The sequence below is a fragment of the Bombyx mori genome, chromosome 4 (genome assembly GCF_030269925.1).
Source record: "Bombyx mori chromosome 4, ASM3026992v2".
NCBI lineage: Eukaryota > Metazoa > Arthropoda > Insecta > Lepidoptera > Bombycidae > Bombyx > Bombyx mori.
The window spans coordinates 9,942,846-9,956,194 of record NC_085110.1 but is presented as its reverse complement, the minus strand read 5'-3'; the positions used below and the strand labels follow the sequence as shown (position 1 = coordinate 9,956,194).

At 35.7% G+C, this 13,349-nt stretch overlaps 1 long non-coding RNA gene across 1 annotated transcript; it reads right to left on the bottom strand.

The window, feature by feature from the left end:
* Positions 1–7,820: 7,820 nt before the first annotated feature.
* On the bottom strand, positions 7,821–8,737 carry LOC134201850 (uncharacterized). Its single transcript, XR_009977110.1, has 2 exons — positions 8,591–8,737; positions 7,821–8,250 (listed from the first exon to the last, which is right to left on the bottom strand). It is a non-coding gene; the product is annotated as an uncharacterized LOC134201850 (long non-coding RNA).
* Positions 8,738–13,349: the final 4,612 nt, after the last annotated feature.

Sequence of the window (13,349 nt, the reverse complement as noted above, 5' to 3'; positions counted from 1 at the left end):
AGGTGCAATTACGGAACTTGTTGTGCGTGATTGGAATGTTCGCGGAGTGTGGGGCGAGGGTCCGGCGACAAATTCTTACAAATTAATACATCTATCTGGGAACCGACTCGCGACCGACCGCGATACGTGCTGAATACTTTATTATTCTTTCTAACGCAATTCTTCGGGGACTATTGAAGTTCAGTGGTTAGGCCAATGTCGTAACGAAATAGTTTCCTATTACATGACATCCACTCGAAACATGTGTCCTATTGAATAAATGAGAATTGCGGGTGTTTCACTATAATCACTTTACAAAAAAATTCATAGTATTTACTGCTGTAACTGCGGCACTTTGGAAAAAAATTGTTATAAATAGTCATCTAGTAATGTGTTAGGTTTTTAAGTTACGAACATAGATTATATTATAAGTAACACTTACTAATAAAACGCATAGTTTCTTTACTGAAATAAAGATAAAACAAATTGAAAAAAAAAAACAAAGAAAACACAGCCTTCATTCTATACAGGATTGACATCGCAGCGGGGTTTTGTATTTCAATACTTTTATCTACGAATATAATCTGCAACGTCAGCGTGATGCAATATGCGTCGGTCGTCGCGCTTCGCACTCCTTGTTTCGAGAGCAATCGAGGCGCCAATAAAAAAGGCGATCGTCGCCCCGAGCCCCGCCACCGACTTATTTACAGAACACCCTGCTATAGCTATTTATTTTATTGACTGCCATTTGGCCTGACTTTTATCGCTGCCCGCTTTCCGGATAAAACTGCGTCAGGTAAGTCCAGTCAGTGAGTATAAAAAACAAAAAAAAAACCGATGATGATCGAGAAGCCTAATAGCTTAAATAAGGAACGGAAACTAAGCGTATTCGCTTAGTTTTTTCGTTGCCGGTAATTTTTCAATTTAAATTCACTGTTCAATAGAAAATTGAACTAAAATAATGTGTAACAAGACTTTAACAATAGGGTTGAAAAGAATATCAATTCATACATTTATGGGTTTTACGATGGGAAGGGGACCGAATGTTTAAAATATGATTGTGTCTCAAAACTGATGTGATTTTATGGTCGAGTATGAGTTGATAGGTATTATAGAAAATTTTAAATTATTTTTAAATTCAATGGCGCTATTTTTTGCCTATGCCCCTTTTTTATGTTGATTTAATATAATTCAACTCACAAATGCTTATTATTTCATCCTATGTCAAGATATGTAGAAGTAATGTGTTATACAGCTGCTCATCCTAGAAGTAACTACTTTGATTTGATATTTATAACTTCTATGAAACATAGATGGGAAGAAGAGAGCCCATGACCCGCCCAATTGTAAATAGTCACTGGAGGTCGGAAACGGTGAGAAATGGTGACCGGTAAATCGGTAAGACGCTCAATCTATTGATCCAAACGAATATAATAATGGGACTAAACTGCAGTACAACATTTGCATTAGTTTTTCCGAATGATATCCACGAAGTGTACAAACAAGAAAAACCGGTGTAAAGCTTGTCTACCTTTCAAATTGGAACAAATGACGGCTTTGTTGCAGATACAGACAGAAGGTCGGACTTACCCATACCGCCTGTATTTAATGTAAAAAACCGAGAAAAGTTACGGTGGAAAATAGAGTATCCAGACGTATTACAGTTTGAGAATCGCTCGAACACTATGACAATTGATATAATTCCGATTAGATTACACAATTATATTATCTAATATGCCCTTTGTAGATGACTACTTAAAAATAAACATTCACGAAAAAGTATTTGAGTCAAATCGTGCAGTTTATTTTATTAGTCGCCTTTACGTTAGTTCGCGGCAGGAACAAGGCCGAGCCACGAGGGCACCGGTCGCTAAAATACAAGGGGTAAGTCCCATTTTCCACACATCATTGCATCGGGCCGCAGATTTATTTGCATGCGGGCCGCTGACCAGGATCCATTACTGCCATTACGGTCCTATCTGATCAGCCGGCACGAGAGTTATGGCGTTTTTGTTTTTCTTAACTACATAAAAAAATGTCAAAACAGAGAAAAGCGGAATATTAAGGAAACAGGGCTAAAAGAATTATGCGTTGAACGGGTTATGCTTTCCGCTATATTTCCTTTTACTTTAGGGTGGACAATTTAGTTATTTGTGTCGTTATTGTTAAAACCCTGTCCGATCAGAAGCGACGTGCAACAACATCTTTATTCCTATGTTGTTGAATTTTTTTATATACTTTGAATCGTCTACGTATGCTATATGATTGTGCAGTATATAGGGAGCCAGGATACCACACCTGAAGACCTAAAACGTAAATAAGCAAACGGAAAATAATTATCATTTATTAAACTAAGTAAATATACTTGTTAGTTGCAGTTTTGTGAACACAATGTTTGTGACGCGACGGTAGCAGACATATCACGCGTTTCACTGAGTTTCTCGCTGGGTCTTCTCAGTGGATCGCGATTCCGATCCGGTGGTAGATTCTGCGTGTTAGCAAATTTTCTCAGGTTGAGCCTGTGAGCTCACCTATCCGTCCGGGCGTAACTGGAATAGCCTCTTAGGCTACCAGCGAATAGGTAGGAAAAAAAAATCACGTGTTATTTAGGGACCATAAATAAATATGTAAATAGAGTATCACCTTATTTCAAAACATAAGCCTAAAATTATTTACTCTCCACTAGTTGACTAGTAGACATTAGACATTAAGTCCGTCAATGTAAATTGTACATGAAGTGTAATAAATAAATAAATAAAATGTAAAACATATTAGTTTCATAATATAAAGTGTTTCGAGTTGTGATCGATTTCAGAAGCGGACCCGATACACACTGCATTTTGTATTGAATAAAATAATCATTATGTGTTAATTATTCGATTTATCACAAGTAGTTTTATAGGGCTCGTCACTTACGGTAGCACGTGTGTTTCTCAAGCGAGAGATCGATCATTCGATGCCAAACTCGTATAAGTCAGTAAAGTGTGTTTGCTAGAGTTTCTATAGCTTGCAAAGTATACTAATGAAAAATGAATATTTCTGTCTTTTCTTTTTTTTTTATGTTCTATGAGCGTGTGCTCATATATCATGCTTCGAATCAGTTGAAATTTTGTGCATTTTTTTATTGCCAACAAGCCAACGTTTAGGTCATATATATGTCAATGTTCGCATGAATAGCCCACGAATAGTTTTAAGAAATGGGTATTTTAAACACGTTTAGCGACTGGCGATAGTCACAGAACAGAGTATTTAACTATTTTTAAATATAATTTAGTTATTATTAAGTATCTGGTGGAATACTTCGCTTTAAGTATACAATAGTAATAGCATAGATTTGTATAAAATATCGGTATTTAATTTTAATGTTAGCAATTGAATCAGAGGACAAACGAAAGAAAAAAGAGGAATTAAAAAATAAGGCTGCATAATTGTGGAAAAATGAGTTGGGCAAGAAATTATTTTATAATATATATATTGAATGCTTTTAGTAGGCATATTTTGGTCATGTAGCAAGAAAACCTTCTGACAACCTGGAGAAACTCATAGTGACGGAAAAAGATGGAGTGACCAAGTGTCCGAGTGGCTGGACATGAGACAGAGCCAAGAACTTCACTGTGCCACTGACCGACATAAGTGGCTACAAATTACAAAAAAGGTCACAGGCGGGTGCATCACGATGCTCAGTAATGAGTGATCGACTGAAGGAGGAGGAGTAGGCAATGGCTGTGCCCCTACCCTTCATTGAACAATTCTTGGACACGGACATGTGACTGCCATTGTCCATGAGTGATAGTGACTACATTAAGATCAGTTAGTTTGTGACTTAGGTCGTCTAATAGTGTTAAAAATAATTTTACAATTTTAATGATTGCATACAAATTCTCAATGCACTGAAAAAGAAACACGACAATTAAAACCAACACTTTAATCATTAAAAAAAACAACTGCTTTCGCTAAATCGAACCAATCAGTTCACTTATCTATTACAGTATAGGTACTAATCTCTGTCGGGGGTCGAGAAGTTTGTTCTTCTGAACTCTTAAACTTATGTCAAAGTCGAAGTTAGATTGTCGGGCGGGAGGCTATTTCATTCAGATTTATGCCACGCGTCCGAACATCGACTGCTTCCAGTTCAATACGAATAATGAACGGGGAGGAAACTATAAATCTACTTTAGTCGCGAAACTTTCCTTATAAATGAAATAATGAAGTTTTGTAAACACCAACTGTTAGTTTGTTTGATAATGATAATTGGTAGACAGGAGTAGTAGGTTCTTCCGAAAAACTTGGGCCAATATCTGAATCATCATCATGATCAGTCCACTGCTGGACAGGACTCTGATTGCACGCCACTTAGTACGATCTTCGGCTTTTCTCATCCAGCTCTTGCCAGTCACCCTGCATAGATCGTCATCTGAATCTAGGAATTCACCAAATTATAAATACAAAAAAAAACACAGTCATCACGTCTCACCCATAATTTATTTTGTAAATAATATTCGGCGGCGTACATACATTATTTAAAAAGAAAAACCCGTTTATCTCTGACCACTTTTAACATAACCGACCTTATGCAAATTTTTTTCACACCTAGAATAATGATTTCAATATTGTACTAGTTTGTTTCTTTTTTAAGTTGGATATTAATATAAGTAGATCTTGTTAAGTGCAATATATAATTAAAAACAAAAAAAAAATATAAATGATAAAATACATAAGGGAAATTAAAGTATTTGTACACACAAAATAACTACATACGTATAGTAATTCTTTTACAAAGTACAGAGCCGTATTAAGGTAGGTCTTTTCCCTGCATTTGAACCTGCTTAGTGAGGTTTCCGCTTAAGGGTATTAATCTGAAATTAGGTCGCACTTAACACCGTCACGACAGGGGTCAATGTTCCGGTTGTGTAATTGATTGAATTCCAACAATATGTAATATTTTAAGTATGTCACGTTTCCAAAGTATTGCGCAATTTGTAATGGGAGATATTAAATTATCGACGACCGGACTTCTACTAATTTATAATTTAAAGAATTGATTAAATTTTTGTGATACTTTTACTAAACTTCTAATGTTATGTAAACAGGTATATAGTGAAAAGTGGATTTCTAAAATTAGTGATTATCACATTTGATAATAAAGTCTTGGGTACTTGTTACGTACGTTAAAGTCATTAATTATAGCAACTAGACTATTTTATGAAAACGATACAATGACAACATTCATTTAATATTGTAAACAAATTACTTATTTAAATATGAAAAAATCATTGAAAACATTTGAGTTGGTGACCTGACGTATTGCGAGCCCGCACAGTTAGGTACAACAATTGTGTCTATTATGGTCGATCATTGGTTCTGCTTTTTACGGTATGACAACGATTAGTAAAAAAAAGCGAACGTGGGCCGCGAAATTGCCAAGCCGCTTAAAGAAAAAAAAAGAATTAGATTTGTCCACAAATAATACAATTAGTTGGTCATTCGTATGCGATGTCCACAACAAATCAAGGAATCGCTGGAAAGGGGCGGCTCCGTATCGACATCCCTGATTTATCGAGAATACGTTATCGAAGCCGCGATCGCATCACTAGTTCACTGCTGTTCTTATTTTATTGCTACATGCCAGATACAAGGAAATCTGATGAAAAAAAAAACCAGTGTTGAATTATTCATAAAATCTTCCAAATACATTTTACTTGTACTTGTGTTATTTTTTTGTCTTTTAGTATATTGCAAGTCATGAAACCTAAATCAGTTGCAGCTGCATTTTCCGCAAATCGAGAAAAACTGTAAAAGGGTTCACGTGAAAACCATTAAATTTAACTTTATTTTCCTAGGGACGTTTAATCGGTTGTTAACCGCCATTGACCGTGGTAAATCTCTGTAATCCGGACCAAACAAATATAGTTGAGAGGCAGATAAGGTGCGTCCAGTGTACCGAAGTCCGGGGATCGGGAGCTAATGTGCCATTTGTATGATGATGTCGGGAGCCCCGTGTCCGAGTGGACGCTCCCTCGGGAATACTTAGTGAATGTTCCCACATGAAAGTAACGTCTCGCGAGACAAATTCAACCTGAGCACCAGCTCTTGAGATCACTTGGTCAGTTTGGAAATTTTAATCGAACAAGATGCACCCGAAATAACGGACAGCAAACGAAAAACGATGCTAATTTAAAATTATAGTAGTCGGAATTCCATAAAGATTAATCATGCCATGTTGTTACCATTTTTTCTCCAGATTGCTTCTTAATTTGATACCTATATACAGAGTTAATTGAACGAAATGGGAAGGAATGAAGAATAAACATGTACTGTGTCAGTAATAATGCAAGTTACACTTCAGTGAGCACTAAGCACCCGTCCTTTTCAAGGATTCTTTTTTTAGGAATGAAATTATCGCTGATGGTCCGGAGGCTTTCCCAGTTTCACCAGGACCAGGGGGTGAGCACTGGCTCAGACAGGCTCAAGGATTCTGTGGAAACTCTGGATTTTACTAACGATATGAAATTTAGATAACTTAAAAAATATACGTAAGCTCATTACACGGACACCTACCATATTTATGAAGGTGAAAATTAATAAATCAAAAGCGCACGCGAGAGCCGGAGAGGGCTGTTGAAGTTTTTTCATCCGGAATGAAGTGATAACCGCTAATGACATGCTCGAAGCGCCGACTCATCCGGTTTTACATTGAAACTTAATTTAACAATTACAAGAGATTAAATATTGTTAAGCCACTTTACAACAGTCTAGCTTTTTTCTTTTATTGCTAAGATAGGTGGACGAGCTCACGGCCCACTTGGTGTTAAGTAGTCACCGGAGCTTATAGCTATCAACAACGTTAATCGCGCCGCCCATCTTGACACAGGAGTTCTAAGTCTCAGTTCTAGAGTACAACGGCTGCCCCACACTTAAAATCGAAATATATTACTGCGTTACAGCTGACATAGGCAGTGTAGTGGTACCTACTCGTGAGGGCTCACAAGACGCTTTACCGCCAAATTTTTACGGATTTGATTTTTATTACACGATGTTATTCCTTCACCGTGAATGCCATTCATGAACATTTGTTAAGTACGGGTTTCATTAGAACAATTGGTAACTGACTGCGGTATTCGAACACCGTCACAGTTGCATCGCTTGATACAAATGCACCAGGCGTCTTAACCTGAGTTTCTCGAAGGATCTTCTCAGCGGGTCGCGATTCCGATCTGGTAGTAGATGCATTCGCGAAGCAGTTGCTCTTGAATTGTTAGGTCTCCTTCGGAGGCGCTCGGGCAGCTGCTAGCAAATCCCACCCCTCCTGGCTGAGCCTTTGTTCGCCCACCTATCCTGGTGAAACTGGAAAGGCCTCTGGGCCAACAGTAATCCTTCAATCATAAAAAAAACCTTTAGGCCACGATAACTTCTAGCGAGAAATTCTCTATTATTATTAATATTATGTACACATTACACAATTAAAACAGTAACGTCTCATTCATGAGCATAATATTATAATATAATATACGCTTATATTAAATTTAATAACAGACTCACGTATTGAATCAGTAAAGTCAAAAAAAAACGATAATTAAAAATTTAAATTTCCAACAGCTCTTGAGAGCTTATGAGCGACTGCCCGTGCGTGATGATACATCCTAAGTACACGTTTATGATGCAAATGAACTAGCCGGTGTCGTTCATTTTTTTAGCGCAAACACAAACAGTGGCTGCTACTCAGATCCCGTGTTTGTTTTGTCTGACTGTAACTCTCGTTTCAGTCACAGCCGGAATACCATCGGTAATAACGGGTATCTCAGAATATATTTCGGTTTTAGATTTTAAATAAAAAACAACAATATTTATGAGTTATTTATTGTTAAATTAAAGAGTAGTTCTTGAAGTTTATTTATGAAAAAACAACCGTTTGCAAATGCACACCATTCACTTGTTCACTCACTCATTTAATCTGGAGCTAAAATTTTCAATCACTCGCTGGAGCATCGCTCGTGGAAAAAGAGTTGACTTCTTCCGTGATTCTTTGCTTCAAAACATTCAAGTTGGGTGGCAATGGATTGTAAACTTTACTTTTTAGGTAGCCACATAGGAAAAAATCAGCTGGCGTTAAATTAGGGCTCCTCGGTGGCCAGTTGATGTCTCCTTGGTGACTTATCACTCTTCCAGGGAATAAAACTTGAAGAGCAGCTAATGAGTCATTTGTAACACGAGAAGTGGCTCCATCTTGCTGGAAAAAGGTGTTGCGGTTGTAGCCATACTGGCTTTGCATTTCTGTAGCGAAAAAAGGACGGGTCATATTATTATGGCAGTATCGAGTAGTCAATTCAAAAACGAAAAACATTCTGAAACACCCTATATTCTTCAAATACTAGGTTGTTTTCCCAAGTAACGTAATTTTCAATTGTAATTTCATTTAATTTTAGTCGATCTTTTTACTATAATTTGAATTTGAATTTGATACTTAATGTATTGTTGACATAAATAACTATACTCTTACCGGACCTAACAGAGATATGCGAATTTTAATAATTCCAATTTCAAAATTCCAAGAAATGTCATATTTTTTTATGTATTAATTTAGAGAAGTTTAAGACGTCGATAATCACGCTACCTTATTTATTATGTTATGCATTTGTCACGAATACGTTTGCCTGGACCGGAAAACCAGGGACGTGTTGCGATCAATTGATATAAAATAGGCGTGCATGAAAATTGTAACGAGGGCACACAGTTCCGAAACGTGCGAGAGTACGAACAGTGTCTGACCCGCGGCACGCTCAGGATTGCATAGTCAGCAACGAACGCGATCGATACACGTTTCGTTTGCTGCCACTCTCTTTAATACTTATATTCGAATATTTTTTTCTTTATTTAGCTTTTTCTAAATTGATTCAATAAAAAAAAATGAACGTTTGTTATGTATGTGTTAACGTCATTTCAATATAGAATTCTTTTTCAGATCAGATCAGAAAATTTTAAAATCATCTCGTCAGCTGACTCAACACAATTTGATTTTTGTAGTCAGAGTTTGTTTTGATAAAAATTAGGTAGGTGTAATGAAAGTTCAGTAGAATAAAATATACTAAAATTCACGTTTTGATATTCATAAAATATTTCGTAAAGTTCAATAATGATACCTTCATAAATCTATGTATGCAAATAAATATAAATATGTTTCATTTACTATCACGTGTCATCTTTAAAGTTACTATTACCTTTTTTAAATGAATAATGATTTGCAATACGATTTCAAACCCTAAATTTACAGCAATATTATAATCTGTGATTAATTATGTGTTATTGATAAAATAATTGTTTATTCTCATGTCAACTTACGTCACGGTCGTCATCCGTATCATTTAAACTGTAAAAATTTAAAGGAAACTGTATTTTTACGGATTCGTTAATTTCATAGTTTTTTTATTTATTGCGTATATAGGTGGATTTCAAATCCTAAATTCACAACAATATTATATTCTTTGATTAATGTGTTATTGATAAAGTAATTGCATATTCTCATGTCTACTTACGTCACGGTCGTCATCCGTATCATTTAAACTGTAAAAATTTAAAGGAAACTGTATTTTTACGGATTCGTTAATTTCATAGTTTTTTTATTTATTGCGTATATAGGTGGATTTCAAATCCTAAATTCACAACAATATTATATTCTTTGATTAATGTGTTATTGATAAAGTAATTGCATATTCTCATGTCTACTTACGTCACGGTCGTCATCCGTATCATTTAAACTGTAAAAATTTAAAGGAAACCGTATTTATACGGATTCGTTAATTTCATAGTTTTTTTATTTATTGCGTATATAGGTGGATTTCAAATCCTAAATTCACAACAATATTATATTCTTTGATTAATGTGTTATTGATAAAGTAATTGCATATTCTCATGTCTACTTACGTCACGGTCGTCATCCGTATCATTTAAACTGTAAAAATTTAAAGGAAACCGTATTTATACGGATTCGTTAATTTCATAGTTTTTTTATTTATTGCGTAGGTACCTATATAGGTGGATGAACTCATAGCCCACCCGGTGTTAAGTGGTTACTGGAGCCCATAGACATCTACTTACTTTAACTGGTGGTAGGTTCTCTTGTGAGTTCGCGCGGGTAGGTACCACCACTCTGCCTATTTCTGCCGTGAAGCAGTAATGCGTTTCGGTTTGAAGGGTGAGGCAGCCGTTGTAACTATACTGAGACCTTAGAACTTATATCTCAAGGTGGGTGGCGCATTTACGTTGTAGATATCTATGGGGCTTCAATAAGCACCAGGTGGGCTGTGAGCTCGTCCACATATCTAAACAATAAAAAAAAAGAATGGCAGCAGCGTTCTCTGAGGTTTTTCCTATCTAATCGCTGGTAGCCTAAGGGACTATTCCAGTTCACGGACTGGTAAGTGAGAAGAACCGGCGAGAAATTCAGTGGGTTTTCTTTGAGTATTATACCAGCGTACTATCATCGCCAATCTGTATTTACTGGTGGTAGGAAGTGTTAGAGCCTGTAACTGTACCTGAGATCTTAGAACTTATATCTCAATATGGGTAGCGCATTTACGTTGTAGATGTTTATGGGCTCCAGTAACGACTTACAAGTGGACTCAGTATAGTTACATTTTTTTAATTTTATTTACAATTAGACGATGACTATTTTCGAGTAGGTATATCTGTAATAACGTTATTTTCATTATATCATTGCCATCTTGGTCGATGCAATTAAATCGAGACTATGCGAGTTTTTTGGTGAACTGAAATCTGCAGCCGGATCCGTATACTTGATCTTAAAAACTGGTACTTGACATAAAAATAGCACCACCCCACCTTTTCCCGTAGATTTCGTAAAAGGTAACTAAGCAGTTCAATGTAGAATGAGTTTTCTGAGTAATATACTCTGACTAATAATACAGCGTTTTGCGATGGTTAGCTGCCATTTACTGTAGGTAGGGCGTATGGTAAGCCCGCACGGGTTGGTACCACTATCCTGCCTACTGCCACGAAGCATTCCGGTTTGAAGAAGCATTTCAAAGTCGATGGTAGTAGTTTAGCACAAACGTACACTTACCATATGCGCCATAAATTATAAGAAAAAAGATATTTCACTGTTAAAATTCTGAAAACCGCAACATTGCCAAATATTTTATGATAGACTTTTTATTTGAATTATAAATAGGCTATATATATAAGTCACGTTGTTTATTTCAAAAAAAGCAGCGTAGTTGTTGAGAGTTTCAGGATATACTTCTACTATGTTTCGCATGACGCTACTTGTTTAATTAACCAACAGAAACATAATGTGACAAGAACGTTAGTAGATGCCTAGTAATAATTATACTATCGTCAAATTGAAACACATCGTTTTTTTCAACTAAAGCTATACTATAGTTAGACTTGACATAAATTTGTTAAAAGTTCAAAATTAATTTATATTTATTAAATGAATAATTAATCATTGCAGTTTGTGTTATTTTATACATTAATGTAACAGAATTAAAACTTTTTGAAGATAATAAAAAAAAAGCGCGAATCTAAACACTTGATTAAACCAGTAATGTATATTCACATGAGAATGGCAGTTTCCGAATTTAAATATATTGTAAAATGGAGGAAGGTAACTGAAGAACAGAATCTGTTTTTCGAGCAAAGTTCTCTATAAAGAGGAAAACATTTTCAAGAACTTATCACCTTGTATTTGCATACTTTTCTACCGCGGAGATGTTTAACATTACATTTTTAGCATTGCTCTTCTCGGAAGTATACAAAGATTAATAAAACATAATTTTGGTTATTAATTAACATATCAATATTTATAACATCGTTCTATTTCAGCCTAAGTTATGCATTTTTTTCATGAAATATAATAATATTGAATTTATAATTCTTAAATAAACATTAACGACTGGATATAATAGAAAAGAATTATTAACTTGGTAATTAATTTAAGCCTCGATGGAGCAAATTACCCCCATTTTATGTTTACACGGTAACGATACTATTTTTTTTTTTATTATCTTGTATTTCGCATTACTTAACTCTTTGGAGAATTACTGGGAGGGCGTGCAAAATCCATCTGTTAATAGATACAGATGAAACAGTTAAGTTATCCAGTGTTAACCAGGACAGAGTCTTGGAACGACTTAGAATATTCCTGATGTCTTTAAGTACCTACTGGATGTTAGGAGAGCGCTTCCGAAAACGAAGACAGACGATAGTACTAATGACACACTTGATGATGGAACGGAAAAAAATCGATATTGATTTTTAAAAAAAATATTTTTTTAATTTTTTTTTTTAAGTTTTATTACCATTTTTTACGCTCCATCATGTTAGTATAGCTAAATGAAACGATAATTTCATAAAAAGAGGTAGTTACATTACTTAACAAAAAAAAACCAGCAATGAATTTTTTTTTCCGTCCTATCATCGAAGGCGTTATTATTAAGTTATCGTCTGTCTTCGTTTTCGGAAGCGGTCTCCTAGCATCCAGTATAATTAGCACTTCTATCCTTAGATCAGATCTACAATACGTTACAAGCCCGCATGGAAGGCGTTTTTTTTTCGGTTTTTTTATGTTTTTGTTTATCTCATATTTTCTGTTCAATTCGTTATCTTGATTCAAATGGTAGGCAGTCGCTTGATATGGCTTTGCACGCCATTCAAAGTCTATCAATGTTGTCTTTTTGTTTTAGAAAAAATGTTCAAATTCGTATTTTAATGAAAAACAACTTTATGTTTGCTTTTAAAATGTGAAATATAGTTAGTTTTTTTTATTGCTTAGGTTGGACACAGCCCACCTGGTGTTAAGTGCTTACCGGAGCCCATAGACATTTACGACGTAAATACCGTCACCCACCTTGAGATATTAGTTCTAAGATTTCAGTATAGTACAACAGCTGCTCCACCCCTCAAACCTAAGCGCATTCCTGCTTCACGGCAGAAATAGGCAGGGTAGTGGTACCCACCCGTGCGGACTCACATGATGTCCTACCACCAGTAATTACGCAAATTATAGTTTTGCGGATTTGATTTTTATTACACGACGTTTTTCCTACACTGTGGAAATCAATCGTGAATATTTGTTAAGTACGTCTTTCAATAGAAAAATTGGTACCCGCCTGCCGTATTGGAACACCAGTGCATCGCAAAATACGAATGCACCGGACATCTACGATTCTGCAAAGTATTGCTCTTACTAGGGCTATTATTAGCAACGTCCTCAGGTTAGAGCCCCGTGAGTTCACCTACTCACTCGCTGGCATAGCCTCGCAAGGCTTAAGTAGGAAAAAAATGCTATTCTTTTATTTTTTCTTTGTAAAGACACTAATGCCTATGAAGGTGAGTAGGAGAGAAAAATCATA